Source organism: Nicotiana tabacum, chromosome 7 (assembly GCF_000715075.1).
Source record: "Nicotiana tabacum cultivar K326 chromosome 7, ASM71507v2, whole genome shotgun sequence".
NCBI classification, from domain to species: domain Eukaryota; kingdom Viridiplantae; phylum Streptophyta; class Magnoliopsida; order Solanales; family Solanaceae; genus Nicotiana; species Nicotiana tabacum.
The window spans coordinates 2,156,904-2,178,009 of record NC_134086.1 but is presented as its reverse complement, the minus strand read 5'-3'; positions in this window follow the sequence as shown (position 1 = coordinate 2,178,009).

The window sequence follows — 21,106 nt, the reverse complement described above, 5'->3', positions numbered from 1 at the left end:
CGAATGTACCCGAAAGGGACGCCGGAAGGCTGATTTTGCATAAACGGCCCCTTTGGTCATTTTTAGGATTTCGATCGGTTAATCCACACAGCCTTAAAATCTTCGTTTCCGAAGTGCTGAAGGGCCGTGTTTGACGAATCGGGTCTTTCATTTTAAATTTGGAAAAGCAAAAATAGTAGCTTTGTTTTGAATCAAATAAATTCTACTCCTTTTAATCACCTTAATAAATGTGCAGGATGAGCACAGTTGAAAACAAACCTTTTACCGTCTTTAGTGAGGTCCCCCTCCAGCTCCACATGTGGTGGAACGATTTGAAAAAAAACAGCAAAGAAATAGTGGTTAGAATTTTGGGAGGTCTCATCGGTCTACTAAATGTCAGGGCAAGGTCGAATGTCATCGAGGCTTTAATACCATGTTGGGACCCTACCCGTAATGTATTTTGCTTTGCGGATTTTGAGCTTACACCCATGCTGGAGGAAATCGCGGGTTATGCAGGGCTGAACAGAAATCTGAGGGGTCAATATCCGTTGTCACCGAGGCCGGTATCTCCGCACCGATTTCTGGATTTGTTAAGTATCAGTCGGACCGTGCACAATGATGATTTGTCAGGAGGATGCTGTGCTCTTCAGTTCCTATATCAGCGTTATGGTACCCCACGGGGTTTCGAAGAGCCAAATTTGGGACTGACTCATGCTGGAAATAGAAGTAAATGGGAAGCAAGACGCACATTGGAATTCATAATGGCATTCTTGGGAATCATGGTTTGTCTACGAGAAGATAAGAAAATAGAGATAGGTCTTGGGAATGGTTGATGTCGCAATCAAGAGGGCTGATAGCACTGTAGTTCCCTTGATCTTATCAGAAATGTACCGAGAATTGACTGTGAGCAAGGAGGGAGGAAGTTTCTTTCAAGGTTGCAATTTATTACTTCAGCTGTGGATGCAAGAACATCTCTGCCACCGAGTGGGGTACATGACCTATGGGCTAACTGGTTTTAGCTGCATTGAAGAATTCGAAAAGCGAGTAACGGGTGTCACATTCCCCGAGGGTACTGAAGATTGGTTTGTACGCCTAAGGTCACTGACTACAGATCAAATTGAGTGGGCATTCAGGTGGTTACTTGTTACCGAGGTGGTATACATGGCAGCGGGAGAATGTTACATTTTGTTAATGGGTATCCTGGGCATCCAACCATATGCTCCTCATCGGGTACTGCGCTAATTGGGAAGGTTCCAGGTTGTCCCTAAAGATGAAGATTTGAGCAAGCATGTCATCGAGTTAAGTCCGAGAGCCACGTTCCCGGAAGATAAAATTCGCAAGTTGTGGAATGAATGCAGATTCCTTGAGCCCAAAACTATGGTACGGAATTTAGCTAAAGGTGAGGTGGACCCAAAGTATAGTGCATGGCTTGGGAAAAGGTTCCAGATCCATCAGAGGCCTTCCAAAAGAGCCCATGTCCAACAATTCACGGATGATTCACAAGAACAATGGGGTTGGCTAGCAAAAGAAGAAAGTTACTGGTCAAAAATAGGCAAACTAAAACAAAAGATTGAGAACCTGCAATTTGAAAACAATGTGCAAGTCGCCGCCGATCAGGTAGAAAAGAACAGGTTGGTCCAAGAAAACAAGGCGCTTAGGGACCAAATCCAACAAATGAGAACAACCGCTGATAAACAACCGAGGAGCCAGTCGGATGAGCGTTTGATAAAGGGGTTGAGAAATGAAATCAGAGAGTGCCGGGATGAGTTAGAAAAATCCAAGGGTACTATAGCAGGGCTGAAGGCACAGTGGGCAAAAAGAACAGAAGAACGCACCCATTACTTGCAACAATTGAAGAAGGATTATGAAAAGACCATTGCTAGTTTGAAGATAAAGAAGCTAAGCAAGCTAAAGCTTTTGAAACCGAAAGTGGACATTGCTATGATTTACTGGCCCGAATGGAGGTAGAGATACAGTAGCTGCAGGATCAACACCTTCAGGATTCACATGTGTTGTAGGCTCGAAATAATCAAATAAAGCGATTGCTTATAGAAAAGGGTCGAACAAGAGATAGAATTTAGACCATTGCCCACGCCATTCTTGGAAGATGCCAGGCATGTGAAGACATGACCCGCACTACTTTCTTCTCGGTAGTGATGATCTATGTCAAGCGAACCATGTATGAGCTAGAGCAACTTGAAAGAGATTTGGCACCTAAGCCCGCGGCGAGGCCGAGCGATGCCCCGCGGGTACTTACTTTTGAAACACTAATGTATTCATAGATCGAGTTTGTAATTTCCATTTTAGAGTTTGTTGTTTGTCAGTCTGTTTTCTTTTTGTGTCCAAGCATGCTAGTATGTTCGTAGTCTGTATTCGAGTTCAGTTGAAGCCTGTTATTTTTCATTTCAAAATGTTTAGTTTGTAATAGGATGTTGTGGTAATGAAAAACTTGAAAAATTCCCAAAAATTGTTCCTTTATTTTAACATTTATTTTCACGAACTACGTTTGGTCTCATTCGTGTGGGGTCACGATACGTAGGCAATCTCCATAGGATTTGACCGCAACCAAATGAAGAAAGAAAGAAAGAAAGAAAACAAGAGAGGAAGGAAGAATAAGAAAAGAAAAGAGCGGAAAAACAAGAAAGGGATAGAATGCGGAAAGAAAAGAAAAGAGAAAAGAAAACAAAAAGAAAGCTTACAGTTGGAACTAAGAAAATGCCGGGATGACGCATGCGGTCGAGCAAATGCATAATAGAAATGGTTGACTGTATAGGTGCATTCATGGCCAATGTGCGGTTATCCAATCTATTGAAACCTAATCGCTAACGAAATTGTTGTCAACATGTGTAAGTTCAGGCAGGTGGTTAGTTGATTGGCAGTTCTGGCAACTCACCCGTACAACACCCGGTCGAAAGATAAAGTAAACATGATAGGACAGGATTCAGATACCAGTATTGTGGATCCTTCAAATGAAGTTGAGGTGACAGATGTGGGTGCTATGAAAGAAGAGATGCGGAAATTGAAAGCGCAAATGGCCAAAATGCATCGGGCATGGTCTCAGGGGCACCCTGCACCACTATACCTCGCTAATTCATCTTACATCCCACCTCTGGCTCAGGCTCACGAGCCCACTACTCCCCATGCATCTTCATCCTTTCCCTATCACACCCAGGGCAATGGTACTACTTCATATGCTCCTCCAGCTCCACCACCTAAACAGAACCCTCCCCCACCCATGGTTCCAGTCTTTGTGGCATCTCCCCCAGCCCCATTACATAGATCATCCAGTGAGCCACTATTCCAAGATCACGACACCCAATATTACCCTCCCGAACCCACTTTCAAAGCGCCTGAGCCATATACCTATACACCCCATTTTGAGATCCCGGGAGAAGTTGAGAAACCAGTTAAGAATGTGGAACAGGAGGAAGTGATTCGTAAAGTCAAAAGCCTGGAGAAATCCTTCCGAAACATGCATGGTTTAGGCAACCAAGTCAGTGTTGCGTACAAAGATTTGTGCCCTTTCCCGGATGTTTAGTTGCCCGCAGGTTTCAAAATGCCCAAGTTTGATTTGTACGAGGGACATGGCGACCCGGTGGCCCACCTCTGAGGTTTCTGCAGTAAAATGAGAGGATCTGGGAGGAAGGATGAATTGTTGATAGCCTATTTCGGTCAAAGTCTGAACGGGTCCGCGTTGGAATGGTACACGAGATAGGACCCCGGCCGATGGTATACATGGGATGATTTGGCACAAGCGTTCATTGGCCATTTTCAATATAACCTTGAGATAGTCCTTGATCGTCTGTCATTGTTGAAGTTGGAGAAGAAGCCCGCTGAGAGTTTTAGAGAATTTGGTTTCCGCTGGAGGGAACAGGCAGCAAGAGTCGATCCTTCGATGAGGGAGAGTGAGATGGTAGACTATTTCCTGCAGACTTTGGAGCCGACCTATTTTGGTCATCTGGTGACATCCGTTGGAAAATCATTCAATGAAGTGGTAAAAATGGGAGCCATGATTGAAGAAGGATTGAAGTCTAACAAAATCTTGAGTTATTCGGGATTGAAAGCAACTACCCAGGCCATCCAAAGCAGTACTGGTGGTGTACTCGGAAAGAAAAGGAGGGAAGAAGTTGCCACAGTTAAAGCTAGTATTTGGTCCAGGCCCAATAACCCTCCGCCCTACTACAACCAACCCAGACCCCACCACCTAAATTACCAGTATACCCCATATGGCCCACCACAATATTACTATCCACCACCAGAATCACACTTTTCTATCCACCATGCCCAGACATACACTCAGCCTCCGGCGCACTCGCAATGGCGTGCACCGACTCCCCAAAACACATATCCACCCCCACAAAACACCTATCCACCTCCCAGGACAAATAGACCAGGAACCGGCTTCCTCCCAAACCAAGCTTTTAGAAGTGAGAAGGCCCCGAACAGAAAAATATTTACTCCACTGGGAGAATCTTACACCACTCTCTTCCATAAATTGAAACAGTTGGGAATGTTGACCCCAATTGAGCCCAAAGCACCAAACCCCCCTCCCAGAAACCTGGACCATTCTGTTAGCTGCGAGTATTGCTCAGGGATGCCGGGGCACGATACTGAAAAATGTTGGAAATTGAAAAATGCGGTACAAGAACTCATTGATAATCGCCGTATTGAAGTACAGGCTCCGGAGGCTCCAAACATCAATCAAAACTCGTTACCAGCGCATTATGAAGCCAATATGATCGAACTGATACATAAGGGGACAGAGCCTAAAAAACCCTCGCAGACGGTTATGGCGATCCGTTCTACGGAAGCCAAGGTCAAAGAAAAGACAGTTAGCTCGAGGCCAGCGGTTCAGCTAAAAGCGATAAAAGATAAGCCAGTGTTGGTAATGGGAAAAGGACCATTTGTTGCTGCAAAGAAGCCAGAGCTAGTCAAGTTAGTGATACCAGGGTCATCATCTGCACCCGTGGTAGTTGTGAAAGGGGCCTACATAGAACCAGTTGTCATAAAGCCGATAGTCCAATTACCCGTGGCTGATAGCAAATCCGTGCCATGGAAATATGACAAGGTAGTGGTGACATACAAAGGAAAGGAAATTGAGGAAGAGAGTTGTGAAGCACAAGGATTAACTCGGTCGGGACGTTGTTTTGCTCCCGAAGAGTTGAGAAAGGCTAGGAGCGCTAAAGACAATCCAGTTCTAGTCAAGAAGGCTGTGACGGAAGAAGAGGCAGGGGAATTTCTGAAAAAGATGAAAGTGCAAGATTATTCCATTGTTGAACAATTGAGAAAAACACCGGCCTAGATCTCGTTGTTGTCATTATTGATCCACTCTAACGAGCATTGCCGAGCTTTGATGAAGATATTGAATGAATCTCATGTTCCCGAAAGAATTTCAGTGAACCATCTGGAGACAATTGCCAACAAGATCTTTGAGGTAAACAGGGTAACATTTTCTGATGATGAATTGCCTGTGGAAGGCACAAAACACAATAAAGCTCTCTACTTGACGGTCAAGTGTAAAGAATCAATGGTTACTCGGGGGTTGATCAATATAGGGTCAAGTGCTAATATTTGTATGTTGTCCACATTGAACAAGTTGAAGATTGAGGATGATAGAATCCACAAAAATAGTGTTTATGTTCGAGGGTTCGACGGAGGGGGAACAGACACAGTGGGGGATATTATACTTGAACTGACTATTGGCCCATTCGAGTTCACTATGGAATTTCAGGTGTTGGATGCTGCAGTATCCTACAATCTTTTGTTGGGTCGACCATGGATCCACGCGGCCAAAGAAGTGCCTTCCACACTGCACCAAATGGTCAAGTTCGAGTGGGACAGACAAGAAATCGTGTTATATGTGGAAGATCCCACATGCGCCATGAATGATGCCATTGTGCCCTTTATAGAAACTGAAGATGATAAGGGACCATGGGTTTATCAGGTCTTTGACACAGTCCCGGTGAACAAAGTGCCCGAGGGAAAAAGCATTCCATGTCCCAGGGTGGCAGCTGCGACCGTCATGGTAGTATCAGAAATGCTGAGTAATGGTTTCGTACAAGGAAAAGGTCTGGAGGCTGAGCTTCAGGGCATTGATCAACCTGTTTCTCTGCCCAAAAACCTGGACACCTTCAGACTGGGGTTCAAACCAACATCGGCAGATGTTAGAAGAGCTCGTAAGTTGAAAAAAAAGCTTGGGTTCTTCCCAAACTGATTCCACGCTTGTCCAGGTCCTTCGTCAGGCCGGGTGTCAAGAAGCAGTCATTGGCAAAGGTGTCAGGTCCACTTATTGGTGCAGAGGGGAACTTGGATAAGGTGTTCGAGAGGGTATTTTCTGAAGTGAACATGGTTGAGGTCGTGGAAGGGTCAAGCAAAGCAGATATACAGTACATCGGACCATGTGCTAATGTCAACAATTGGGAAGCTACTCCTCTTCCAATTCAGAGGGAGTCGTGGTAGTGGGTTTTATTTTCCTTTAGTTCACCTGGATTATTCCAGGGTTTGTAATTCAGTTGCTATGTTTCATCCGTTTGGATGAGTTACAATCCTGTTATCTTTACATTCAATGAAAAGTCATTTTTCTTCTTTCTTCATTCCTAACTTTGTTTCCATTTTTCTTTTTTTCTTTTTTGTACAGTTCTTTTTATGCTGATATCAATGGCTTGACATGCATGAGGAATCTTCGGCCCAGTTTTAAAAGCCAATCTAACTCAAAAATAATAATGCAAGAAATCGAGTGTGATGATGAGGTGGAATGTGACGATGATGAGGCCTATGAGGAAATTAGTAAAGAATTAAGTCACTTTGAAGGAAAACCCAAACCTAACCTAAGTGACACAGAAGCAGTTAATCTAGGTGACCAAGATAATGTTCGCGAAACTAAAATAAGTGTTTATCTGGAGCCACAACTCAAGGAGGAGATAATTAAAGCATTGTTCGAATACAAAGATGTTTTTGCGTGGTCGTATGCTGATATGCCAGGTCTAAGTACTGATTTAGTGGTTCACAAACTGCCCACTGATCCAACACTCCCTCCTGTCAAGCAGAAGTTAAGAAAGTTCAAAACGGACATAAGTGTGAAGATCAAAGAAGAAATTACCAAGCAATTTGATGCAAAGGTCATTCGGGTTACACGGTATCCCACTTGGTTAGCTAATGTTGTGCCTGTGCCGAAGAAAGATAGCAAGACCATGGTGTGTGTCGATTATCGAGATCTTAACAAGGCAAGTCCAAAAGACAATTTCCCACTGCCCAACATCCATATACTGATTGACAATTTTGCCAAACATGATATTGGTTCTTTTGTGGATTGTTACGCGGGTTATCATCAAATTCTAATGGACGAGGAAGATGCAGAAAAGACGGCATTCATCATGCCGTGGGGAACGTACAGTTATCGGGTCATGCCGTTCGGTTTGAAAAACACTGGGGCAACTTATATGAGGGCCATGACAATAATATTCCATGATATGATACATAAGGAAATCGAGGTGTACGTGGATGATGTGATCGTGAAGTCTAGACAGCAGTCCAACCATGTCAGAGATTTGAGAAAGTTCTTTCAAAGGCTTCGCAGGTACAATCTTAAGCTCAATCCTGTAAAGTGTGCTTTCGGAGTGCCATTTGGGAAGTTGTTGGGGTTTATAGTCAGTCGTCAAGGCATTGAGATAGGCCCGTCAAAGATCAAAGCTATTCAAGGATTGCCGCCTCCAAGAAACAAAACTGAGGTGATGAGTTTGTTGGGAAGATTAAATTATATCAGTGGGTTCATCGCTCAGCTCACGACAACTTGTGAGCCAATTTTCAAATTGTTGAAGAAAGATGCTGTAGTCAAATGGACTGATGAATATCAGGAGGCTTTTGATAAGATAAAGCGGTATTTGTCGAATCCACCCGTGTTGGTTCCGCCAGAACCAGGGAGGCCTTTGATTCTATATCTGACAGTTTTGGATAATTCATTCGGCTGTGTACTTAGGCAGCATAATGTTACGGGCAGAAAGGAGCAGGCTATCTACTATCTCAGCAAGAAGTTCACATCTTATGAGGTTAAGTATACTCATCTGGAGAGGACATGTTGCGCCCTAATTTGGGTGGCACAAAAGTTGAAACATTATTTGTCATCCTACAGCACTTACCTCATATCTCGCTTGGACCCATTGAAGTATATTTTTCAGAAGCCTATGCCCACAAGGAGGCTTGCAAGGTGGAAGATCTTGCTTATAGAGTTCGACATTATCTATGTGACACGGACTGCAATGAAAGTACAGGCATTAGCTGATCATTTGGTTGAGAACCCCATCGATGAAGATTATGAACCTTTGAAAACTTATTTCCCTGATGAAGAGGTGATGCACATTGATGAATTGGAACAAGCTGAGAAGCCGGGATGAAAACTTTTCTTTGATGGGGATACAAATATGAAAGGCGTGGAAATAGGAGCGGTACTTATTTCTGAAACAGGTCAGCATTACCCTGTTCGACTCGACTTCGTTTTTACTGTACGAACAACATGGCAGAATATGAGGCGTGTACATTGGGATTGAGATTAGCTATAGATATGGGTGTACGGGAAGTCTTGGTCATGGGTGACTCGAACCTACTGGTACACCAAATTCAAGGAGAATGGGAAATACGAGATTTAAAGCTTATACCGTACCGGCAATGTCTGCATGAGCTTTGTCAGCGGTTTCAGGCTATAGAGTTCAGGCACATTCCAAGGATTCATAATGAGGTTGCCGACGCTTTGGCTACTTTGGCGTCGATGTTGCATCATCCAAATAAGGCTTATGTTGACCCGTTGCAGATTCAGGTCCGTGATCAGTATGCTTACTGTAATATGATAGAAGAGGAACTCGACGGCGAGCCATGGTTCCATGATATCAAAGAGTACATCAGGATGGGAGTATATCCGGTACAAGCCACCGGTGATCAGAAAAGAACGATTCGGCGATTGGCAAGTGGTTTTTTCTTTAGTGGAGGAGTGTTGTACAAAAGAACTCCAGACCTCGGGTTGTTGAGATGTATGGACGCAAGACAGGCCACATCTATCATGACTGAGGTACATTCCGGAGTTTGTGGACCGCATATGAGTGGGTATGTTCTGGCAAAAAAGATTCTAGGTTATTATTGGCTCACTATGGAGCGGGATTGTATCAGTTTTGTGCATAAATGTCATCAGTGCCAAGTGCATGGAGATTTGATTCATTCTCCACCATCAGAACTACATACGGTGTCCGCACCATGGCCTTTTGTTGCATGGGGCATGGATGTTATTGGTCCAATTGATCCAGCAGCATCAAATGGGCACAAGTTTATTCTGGTAGCTATAGACTATTTTACCAAATGGGTGGAAGCTAAGACGTTTAAGTCTATGACTAAGAAAGTTGTGGTCGACTTTGTGTACTCAAATATCATCTGTCGGTTTGGGATTCCGAAGGTAATCATCACGGATAATAGGGCTAATCTTAATAGTCATTTGATGAAGGAGACATGTGAGCAGTTTAAGATTACCCATAGGCATTCTACTCCATACCGTCCCAAGGCAAATGGTGCGGTTGAAGCAGCCAATAAGAATATAAAGAAAATACTCCGGAAGATGGTTGAAGGGTCTAGATAGTGGCATGAGAAGTTACCTTTTGCATTGTTAGGGTACCGCACCACCATTCGTACCTCGGTGGGGAGACTCCTTATTCATTGCTATATGGCACCGAGGCAGTAATACCTGCAGAGGTGGAAATCCTGTCTCTGCGAATCATCACAGATGCTGAGATCGATGATGATAAATGGGTGAAAAGTCGCCTCGAGTAGTTGAGTTTGATTGACTAGAAGAGATTGGCATCAGTGTGTCATGGTAAATTGTACCAGCAAAGAATGGCAAGAGCGTACAATAAGAAAGTGCGTCCGAGGAAGTTTGAAGTCGGACAGTTAGTGCTGAGACGTATTCTGCCTCATTGGGCTGAAGCAAAAGGAAAATTCGCCCCAAACTGGCAGGGGCCATTTGTTATAACCAGAGTGTTGTCTAATGGTTCACTATATCTGACAGACATAGAAGGAAAATGTGTAGAAATGGCCATCAATTCCGATGCGGTCAAGAGATACTATGTATGATTCTTTATTCTGAATGTACTTGTTTTTATTTGGCACCTTTTAAAGATTGAAATGACGAAGGCTTTTTGTTATGCTATCCAAACACTTTATCCATTGTTATCCCCTTTGAGCCTTAATTGTTTTCGTTCATACCCCTCGTTCGGAATCAACGGCATAATCAGGAAACGCAGGTGCCGAATGTCAAAAAACAAAAAAGGAAAAAGAAAAGAAAAAAAAGAAAGAAAAAGAAAGAAAAGAAAGGAAAAGAAAGAAAAAAAAGGAAAAATGAAAAAAAAAATAGAAAGAAAGAAGAGAAACATAACAGCGTAGTCTCTATGGAGTGAACTACGTTCGACTTGATCCCGAAAGGGTACGTAGGCAGCCTCTCTGAGGTTCAGTCATACCAAAATAAAACCCAAAAGTCCCCAATCAAGAAACTGGGGTAAACGTTATGCTTGTTGCGAAAAATTGGATTCCGAAAGCTATAATTATTAACCCATTTTGAATTGATTTGAGCCTTTTATACCTTTCTTTCTAACCCAATCCAAAAGCCTACATTACGGTCCAAAGAAAAACCTTCTGATCAGTTTTTGAGAAATGCCAAGTTGAGCAGGTAGAAGTAACTCATGATAGGGGCAACACTCTGGTTCAAGCAAGAAAAATAAAGTAAAAATGAGAGAGTCTTATTGGTGAAAACCTTCACAGGCATCATAAGGCGGCGGGAGCTGAGAGAAAAAAATAAATGAGAGAGTCTTATTGGTGAAAACTCTCGCGGGCACCTTGAGGCGAAAGTGAGTTGGAAATGGTTAATTGGCAAAAGGTTTGTGGGTGGAAAAACTGTTTTGAGGCGCCGCAGGATGAACAAAGTTAAGGTTTGGGTAAAGTAGTCAAGTGATGGAAATTCTGGGGCAACAAAGTATGGTAATTGAAAGCTGGTTAGTTGGACAGATTGGGCCGATTAATCCAAAATGCATGTCATGACCATTGGTACCAGCTGTTTCGCTCAGATAAGTTTCCTTCTCTTTTTAAGCAGTCATCTGGTTTTGGATTCTTCTTATCCTTAACTCAAAAATCATTGCATTTCATTTTCTTTTGAGGGTTTTAGCTAGCTAAGATATTTCAAGTGCCAGTTTTGTTCAATGCAAGCAAAAAAGACTTCAAAGCTCACTACTACCTACCGAAAATAGTAAAGCATAATGTTGTTAGATCATGTCAACAGTAACATGATGTAAAATGGAATATGGGAAGTCGCAGGAAGTTTCATCGATGGAATAATTGGGAAATATTGTGGGAAACGTAAAGGTTCAGAAAAAGGGGTCGGAGGTATGAAACAACAGCACGGGCACAAAACATTCGGGTTGTTAGAGGTTGGGGAATTTGAAAGTCATTTAGAAAGTCAAGCAGTTCAGGGTCAGTTCAGGGTCAGTTCAAGGAAGTCGGTCAACACTAAGCAAGGCAGTGGAAGGATTTTTCAGCAAGAAAGCCATCAACTAACCACCGTTTTAAACTAACGAAATTTTCTTTGATTGAAACAATGGCAGAAAAGTTAGTTGTTGAGGAGGAATTCTCCAGGAGGGAAAAACAAACAGTGATCATGTTTGATCGCAAAGTGTGGCTTGATTAAATACAAGATAATCATGAATAGCATAGGGGAATATAATTTGGTTGCAAAGTTTGCATGTTTAGGATAAAATTTAAGTTGTCAGGACCTTCATGGATAATAAGACGTAATTCAAACACCCGGGAAAGATAACATGATATAGTGAGAAGTAACACCTTAAGTTCATAATTGTTTTGGGTTGTCAGGATCTTCCTGGATAATAGGATGTAGTTTAAAACCCTTGTAGATAACATGATGTAGTGAGAATAATACCTTAGGTTTGTAATTATGAGGAGTTGTCAGGACCTCCCTGGATAATAGGAATTAGCTTTAAATTCTTAGTAATATGTGATAATATAATTTAGTTTAACACTCACCCATACACCCAGCTTCCAAACTGGGGCAGACAAATTTTCGTTGGTTGATTATTTTGTTGAAGTCAGGAGTCCGCCTGGAGAACAGAGACATACTTTTCAAGTTTGATGTCAGGAGTCTGCCTGAATAACGGAGACATACAGTTTAAATTTTAAAAGTCAGGAGTCCGCCTGGAGAACAAAGACATGCATTTCAAATTTCGACAGTCAGGAGTCCGCCTGGAGAACAGAGACCTTCAATATCAAAATTCAGAAGTCAGGAGTCCGCCTGGATAATAGAGACATATAATTCAAATTTTAAGCAATCAGGAGCCCGCCTGAAGAGCAGAGGTGATACAATTCGAATTTTAGTTCTCAATCAACTTCTTTGTCTATTTTGAAGTCAGAAGCCCGCCTGGAAAATAGAGGAATACATTCAAGTTATGAAGTCAGGAGCCCGCCTAAATAATAGAGGAATACTTTCTAGTTCAAGTTCAGCAGTCAGGGGACCACCTGGATAATAGAGGAATAAATTCAATTTCAAGTGTTGAAGTCAGGAGCCCACCTGAAAAACAGAGGTATTACAATTCAAGTTTAGTTTTTAAATTCTCATCTAGTAACAAGCACCTAGTTTTCCAAACTGGGGCAGAAAGTTTTCTTGGCTTGTCTTTTTATGAAATCAGGAGCCCGCCTGGATAACAGAGGAATACATTCAAGTTCAAGTTTATTCAAGTTCAGCAATTTGGAAGAGAAGGGACAACATCTCAGTTGACCAGTTGAAATAACAACAAGGGATTTTACCGAGAAAACACAAGACAATGAGGCAACAAGAAAACACAAGACAACAAGACAATAAGGAAGTACAAAAGCAAGTTTGAAGAATCTAGATAGGACTTTTGTAATTCATAGAGCATAGTTAGTTTAGCTTCTTTTTATCTTTGACGTGGTGTAATAAGGGAGGTCAGCAAGCAGTAACAGCAGCAAGCGCAGTGAAATCACAGCTCCCGGTAGTCCCAGCTACCAGGCACTCCCGAACTACACTGACCTGATTCCTGTTTAGCCCAGGATATGTAGGCAACCTCTGAAGCAAGGTGCGGTCAAACTTTTCAAAAATGCTTCACAACGGAATATTTGAACGGGCAAAAATCGCTCGTATTTGCTCACTTATCTTTGCACGAAAACTTTTAATGTTTCTGAGAAAAGAGGGGCAGTTGTGAGCACGTGATTTTTGCTCTATATATGAATTATTCCCAAAAATACAAAAATGATTTTTCCTTATTTTTAAAATTTTTGTGAATTTTTGTGTCATTTTCTGTTAATTGTTTGCATTTTATTTGTGCGTGTTAATTCACATGAAAATACAAAAAATATGCATTTGCGTTTAGGATATAGTTTCATAATTTTAGGATTAATTAGGGATTAATTTGTTTTTGAACAAAACATGAAAATTACAAAAATATAGTTCACTTTAGCATTTTTATTGTTTTAATTGATAAATTGTCACAAATTAGTTTTAAAGTTTTTAGACATTAATTAGCTTAGTTTAGTTTTTAATTTCTTGCAATCTTTGCAAATTAGATAATTAGTAACAAAAATGAGGTGGAAAATAAGGATGAATTAATTTGGAAAATCAAAATACAAAGAGAAGAACAACTGAAAATGAGGAATAAAAGGGCTGTCTCTAGCAAAGAAACAATTGGGCCTCTTCTGAATTGAGCATCACCTCAAACAATCACGCCAAATAGCCCAGTCCCGTCCATTAACTCGGTCCGGTTCCTAAACAAGTCCAAACGACGTCGTTTCCAGAATCAATCCTAGCCCTCAATTCTTGATCTAACGGTTGATAGTATCCTAGGATGTCTTACATAAATATGTCCAAACGAGCCCCTACCCCCTCTCACCTCATCGGCTCTCACAGAGACAAACAGATCCGCCATCGTTAGCCACCGTCCTCCACCTACCGGAAATCGCCCCACGGTGGTTCCGGCAAGCCAAATGACCCCATTATCACACCACGAACTCCTCTCAACCTCCCCTGTCCAACCAGCACCATGTCTTATCTCGAATCTTAGCCATGGTCTTCGAATCTTCAATCGAAAAATGGCCGGGAACCTCCAGTCTCCGATGACCTCCAAAAACACAGCATAGAACCGCCTCAACCTCCTCTTCCTGAATATCCAAACCTCTTCCTTCGAATCACACCCTAGCTCGTCGAATGTAGATTTGAAATCAAGAATCCTAGCACCGCCACAAAATTCCCTGGTGGCGGCGCCACTTCCAACTGGTCCCAAAGTTATACCATACACTCCCCGTTCTTCCCTCATCACTAATATCTACACAAAAACCCTCGAATCTTACCAGGCCACCCCAATTTCAAATCTAGGGTTCACTGCGCCTAGTCACTCCGTGATTTGTCAAGGTCGAGCTACCTCAGTCTAGTATTATAGGTTTATTTCGAGAGAAATGGACGTATCGTACTAACTTGAAGTTAGTTTCGAAAGTTTGCATGAGGGCCAAAATTCAGTGAGTGTTTCTTCTCTGTATTTTCTTTAGTTTTCTTTTTCGATTCAGTGTTGGGTCTGTTCGTTCAGGCATAATTCTTAATTCACAACTTAGTCGCCATAATGGGCGTAAATGGTTTGGTTAATTTTTAGGTTAATCTTCCTTTCTTCGTCCAAATTCTGATCTTATTTTGATTCTTTTGCTAAGTTTGAATGATCATTATTAATTGGTCAATCAGCCACTAGTTTAATTTGATTTTCCCTTTGTTTTGTTCATATGAAGTTTGATTTAGAATTTGTTTGAGACTGATTTCAGTTATTATTAATTGTTTGTTCAATTTTAGTGTTAATTGAGATAGTGTTTAAGATAGTTTATTTGGGTATAGTTGAATAATTCATTTGTTAGTTAAATTCAGTTAGTTTTAGGTAATGGTAAATGGGTTTGGTGTAGTTAACTGGGGTTAGTAATTTTAAGAGGTAATAAGGGTAGTTTGGGCATGGGAAAATGGTAGTTTCTTTAAGAATGGTAATTTCGAAACAAGAGCAAGGGTAGTATAGGTATTGTATGGGTAAAAGAATACCCTAGGGCCTTCTAGAATAGTACTTTAGTGTAGATTTCAATCAATTTAGGACACTAGCTTGGGTAACAAGTTAATAAATGAGGGACTAAAGTAAAAATGAAAAGGGACTGAAAAGAACACCAAAAAAAATCTGATTATTCACTCTTATGTTGCCTATAAATTGGCATTGTCATGCCTTAGGAAGGGAGTCTTCTTTTCAGCCCCTAAAAATCTCACACTGAACTTTTTCCTTTCATTTTTTTAGTTTCAGAGTTAGCTTTTGAATTCAAACCAAAATTCCCAAACACAGTAGAAATCTCCAGAAAAACTAACAAAAAAAAAATGAAGAACCTACTGTTTCATTGAGGTTTTCAGTTAGTGGCTGAGTTCTAGCTTTCAAATTCTGTCTTATAGCTTGAGTTCTGTGTTTGCTGAAGTATTTTGGAAGTATTTCGAGTCTATTTGGGTGCATTTCAGTCGATTAGTGGTGTTTTGTTTGGGGTGTGATTTATTTTCAAATACTATTCCTAGTTTGAGCTGAATTCTAGTTTATTGACTGCTGCTCGTGCTGCTGCTGATCTTCTTCTTCTGTTACATATTCAATTTTCAGTTACCATTTTTGAACTCGCTGCCATGTAACTGAACTGGAAGTTGGAATAAATAAGTTTCATCAATTCTATGTGTCAATGAATGCCTCCTGTTGATTGTTAGAACTTAGTTATTTTTGTGGTAGTTATACTGACATTGCATAAAGCTGATGATTTTGTTGTAGTACTTGGCTGTATAATGGGTACATTTACAGCCTGTTTAGAACTATGTTAATTGGAGTTTATATTGGACTGTATTAACTAGACCTCGAATTTGAATTAGTTCGATTGTTAAACTCTGGAACCTGCAGCTTCAATGAAGCGTAACTGAACTTGTGTGTTAATCATAGCTAGATGAAATCATCAAAAATAGAATCAGTTTGCCATTGTTAATCGTTATTTCCAGCTTGTTGTTCACTTAGTATAAATGAGTTGGTCATTGTTTCAAGTCTGCGTGAGTAGTAAAATATGATACTAACCTCATGTTTACATAATTAATTTGTAGTGACCTGGAATGCCTAATTCAAAATAATTGGTCCATTTTGTGTTTGTAAATCACGTTCCATTTGGGATTTCACATTAATAGTATTGGAGAATTCAAGTTAAAGTCAGTAGGTAAAATAACTGGAATTAAAATTCAGTCACTTAACGTTTGGTGCATTTGGACCCGTTGAGAATCAATTTGAGTAGGTGTTCTCATCTATTTGGGCTATCAGATCTCCCAGGCGCCTTTGGGCCTTGTTACTTGAGTTGAAGGCCCAGGTCGTCAATAATTGGTTATCGAAATACTTAAAAATTCGGGACGGGCCGTTTAGCGAATTTCGCGGCCTTCCCAAAAGATAATGACACGTTAGACACTTTAGACGCGATTTTAATAAAATTACCTTCTTAAGTTCGGGTGTGCATTTCATGCGACCCAAATCCAAATTCCAAAACGTTGAATAGAGTGTGTTTAGGATTGCGGGTGAATTTCATGTGACGCGATTCGAAGGCACGCCTTAAACAACGTTCGTTTTCTCTTAAATAAATACATGTTGAATAAAAGCGGTTAAAAGTAAAATTGGCACATAGGCTCTTCATGTGATAAAATCAGATAAAAGGATAAATGCAACAGTTAAGCGACCGTGCTAGGACCACGGACCCGGGAATGCCTAACACCTTCTCCCTGGTTAACAGAATTCCTTACTCGGATTTCTGGTTCGCGGACTGTTAACAGAGTCAATAATTTCCTCGATTCGGGATTCAACCGGTGACTTGGGACACCATAAATCTCCCAAGTGGCGACTCTGAATCTCTTAATAAATAAATCCCGTCTCGATTGTCCTTTAATTAGAAAAACTCATTATACACCCTCCCCGGGGTGTAGTGCCAAAAGGAATTGTAATTGTTGTTTGTTTGTACTTGGCATTTATCGGAGAATGAAATGACGGAGGCAATTCTTTCTTCTATCCAAAAACATTAACCTTTGCTTCCCCTTTTGAGACTTATTTATTCTTTCATATACCTCTTTTGGAATCAGTAATTAAAATGAAAGAAAAAGAAAAAAAGAGAAAAATAATGATAATAAAGGCAAAAGAAAGTCACAAGAAAATAAAGGAATTGGGAACTACGTTTGACCTGATTCCTCAAGAAGGATACGTAGGCGCCTCACGGCTCGGTCATAGTTTGTTTTACCCTTCAAAATTATTTCGAGCCTTTTGATACCCCTTTTCCTTTTAGCCAGACACGAAAACTCATATTGATGTCCAAAAAAGACCTCCCGATCAGCCTCCGAGAAGTGCCAAGTCAAGTAAATGGGAGTCGGGAATAACACTCTGATCCCCAGCAAAGAAGAAGATCATAAGCTGCCAATGAATTGATAGCCAAAAGAATCCCCGGCAAAGAGCGTCCTATCGACAACACTCCAATCCCCAGCTGAAAAATAAAATAAAATGAGAGAGTCTTATTGGTGAAAACCTTCACAGGCACCATGAGGCGACGGGAGTTAAGAGAAATGAGAGAGTCTTATTAGTGAAAACCCCTCGAAGGGCACTATGAGGCGACAAGGCAAGATTGACGGAAAAGGTACACGTTTGGCAAAGAGTTGGGTGTTTATTTATCCCCAGCAAGACGAGGACATCCGAAAGATTGATTGACATGAATAGACTGGGTTGATCAATCCGGAATGCATGACATGATCGTTGGGATCGGTTATATTTTAGATAAGTTCTTTTCTTTCTTTTCCCCCAGCATTTGTTCAGAAAGACTTCTTCTTTTTCTATTTTTTTGAAATCATCACTTTATTATTTCTTGGTTTAAAGACTTTACCTCCCTAGCAGTTTATTTTGAAAGGAATTGTCAGAGCTTACTACCAGTGGCCAAAATGGTGCCAAGAAGAATGCAAATAGGACAGGCCAAAGATAAGGCGACAAAGCGAAAAGAAGTTTGTCGCAAGACCAAATGACGAATGGGTCTAGATCTCAAGAGGAACAAATTTCCAGGGAAGTCGGAGAAGAACAAAAAGAACAAGAGTTAGGGATCAAATTCCAAGAGGATCCCCAACAGATTTGCGAGATACAGGAACAACTCCGATAGATTCTCGACCAAGCTCCACAATGGTCAGATAACACAGAGCGGGGAAGGAAGAGAAACGAAAAACCATCCCCAGCAGGAATATCAGCCCCAACAAACAGTATCATCCCCAGCAAGGTTTATAGCAAATCAGGGAAAAGAAAAGTGAAAAACCATCCCCAACAGAAGTGGCACGACCACTCGCCCCATTTTAAACTAACAAATTTTTCTTTGATTTAAAGCAGAGAAAGGAAATATTATTGACAGCGGGAAGACATGGTCACAAAGAAGATTATCAAACTAGGGCAGAAAATTTTCTCTCATTACGAAAATTTTCTTGAAATCAGATAGCCATTTGGGAAAGAGAGAAGATAACACAAGTTTTGAAGGAAGTAAAATCCCCAGCAGTATACGACAAGGGAGATACAAGTTTTAAAAGAAAAGCAATCTTGGGAAAAGCAAAATAACCCAAAGTTAAAAGTAATGGCCTTTGAATCAATATCATCCTCACCATTGTTGAAAGGAGGAAGATAATTCCCCAGCAGTATTATTCCCGGCAAGTTTCAGGGAAGTGAAAGCGCCAGCTTTAAAGGGAATAGTCATGGAAGAAGGAAAATGACATATTGGTGAAATAAAATATGGATGTTATCCCCAGTAGTTTGCAGAGGAATAAAACACCAGTTTTTAAGAAGTTGTTGAAGTCAGGAGCCCGCCTGGAGAATGGAGGCTGAATTATTTTTAAGAAGTTGTTGAAGTCAGGAGCCCGCCTGGAGAATGGAGGTGTTACATTTTAAGAAATTGTTGAAATCAGGAGCCCGCCTATAGAACGGAGGTTGTTAAAATTTAAATTGGAGTCAGGAGCCCGCATGTAGAACAGAGTTTGTTATATTTAAAGAAGTCAGGAGCTCGCCTGGAGAATGGAGGCTGGATTATTATCAAGAAGTTCTTGAGGTCAGGAGCCCACCTGGAGAACGGAGGTGTTATATTTAAGGAGTTGTTGGAGTCAGGAGCCCGCCTGGAGAATGGAAGCTGAATTATTTTGAGAAAGTTGTTGAAGTCAGGAGCCCGCCTGGAGAATGGAGGCTGATTTATTTTCAAAGTTACTGAAGAAGTCAGGAGCCCGCCTGGAGAATGGAGGCTGAATTATTTTTAAGTTGTTGTTGAAGTCAGGAGCCCGCCTAGAGAATGGAGGCCGAAGTATTTTTTAGAAGCTATTGAAGTCAGGAGCCTGCCTGTAGAACGGAGGTTGTTAAAATTTAAATTGGAGCCAGGAGCCCGCCTGTAGAACGGAGGTTGTTGTATTTAAAGAAGTCAGGAGCCCGCCTGGAGAATGGAGGTATTACATTTAAAAAGTTGGAGAAGTCAGGAGCCCGCATGTAGAACGAAGTTTGTTAAATTTTAAGTTGGAGTCAGGAGCCCGCCTGTAGAACGGAGGTTGTTATATTTTAAAGTTGAAAAAGTCAGGATCCCGCCTGGAGAATGGAGGTTGTGTCATCTTTCAAAAGTCATGTTGGAGTCAGGAGCGTCCCCGCCTGCAGAATAGAGGAATACATTTCAAGATCAAATTAGAAGTCAGTAATGAGGTGGGTTACAACAAAAATCCCCAGCATAACAAACTCTAACGTAGGAAGCAGTGTCCCCAGTAGACGGAGCAGAATGATAAAACTTGTGTTCAGAAAGGCAAAAGGCCAGTGTCATCCCCAGCAGTTTTCGAAAGAAAGGCACCAGAGGAAACACAAGCTGACAAGAAAACAAGGCAACTAGAGCAAGTGGAAGATAGATAAGATTTTGTAATTCCTAGTTTAGTCTAACTTCTTGTTTTCTTTTGGCACGGTGTAATAAGGAGATCGGTAAGCAGTAGCAATAGCATGCAGCAACAATAACAACAAAATTGCAGTTCCATGGTAGTACCAGCTACCAAAGCTTCCCGAACTACATTAACCTGATTCCCTTCTAGCCAGAGATATGTAGGAAACCTTTGAAGCAAAGGTTCGGTTAAATATTTTTCAAAAAATGCTTCACACGGAGTATTCCAACGGGCAAAAATCGCTCGTATCCTCTCACTTTATCTTTGTACGAAAACCCTTCGTGTTTTCGGACAAAGAGGGGCAGCTGTGAGCATGTGATTTTTGCTTCACGAGAAACTACTCCAAAAGAAATCAGAAATAAAACAAAATTCTTTTGGTGTGCAATTTTTAGGATTTATGTGGAATTTTTGGATAATTGTTTGTGTTTGTGTCCGTAAATGTTTACCTTGTTGTAGTTAATTGAAAACTACCAAAAAAAAATATACATGTTGCATGCATATCTAGGATTTAATTATGCATTTAAGAATTAATTAAACCATTAATTGGCTCTAAAAGGAAAATCATAAAAAATATGCATTTTATTTTATTTGTGTGATTTTATTTTAAGGTTTTAATTTGTGTGTTAATTGTTGTAAGTGTTAATTAATATTTGTGTAGTTTTATTTTTGATTTTATAACTTAATTAGGAATTGTGTTTAAATTAAGAATTAAAGAAGGAAAAGGAAAAGAGTTCAAAAAATGAAAAAATTCGGACTGGGCCAGTTTTTAAAAGAGAAGTCAGGCCCAAAGGTCACACCCCCTGCCCGGCCCAAGTCTTTCAACCCAAAGACCACCAAACGACGTAGTATAGGGCAAGAGCTACGTCGTTTTGATGGTGCCCGGTCCAGTTAATCTCAAAAGACAAACCAAACGACGCCGTATTGGCACTTTCCATCTGGACCGTTGATCATATAGATCTAACGGTCCAGTTCGTTTCTTTCATTAAACCAAACGACGTCGTATGGTTGTATTTGATCGGGACCGTTCATTGCTTTTGATCTAATGGCACCCAAGCAATCCCTCATGACTCGACCCACTCCCGT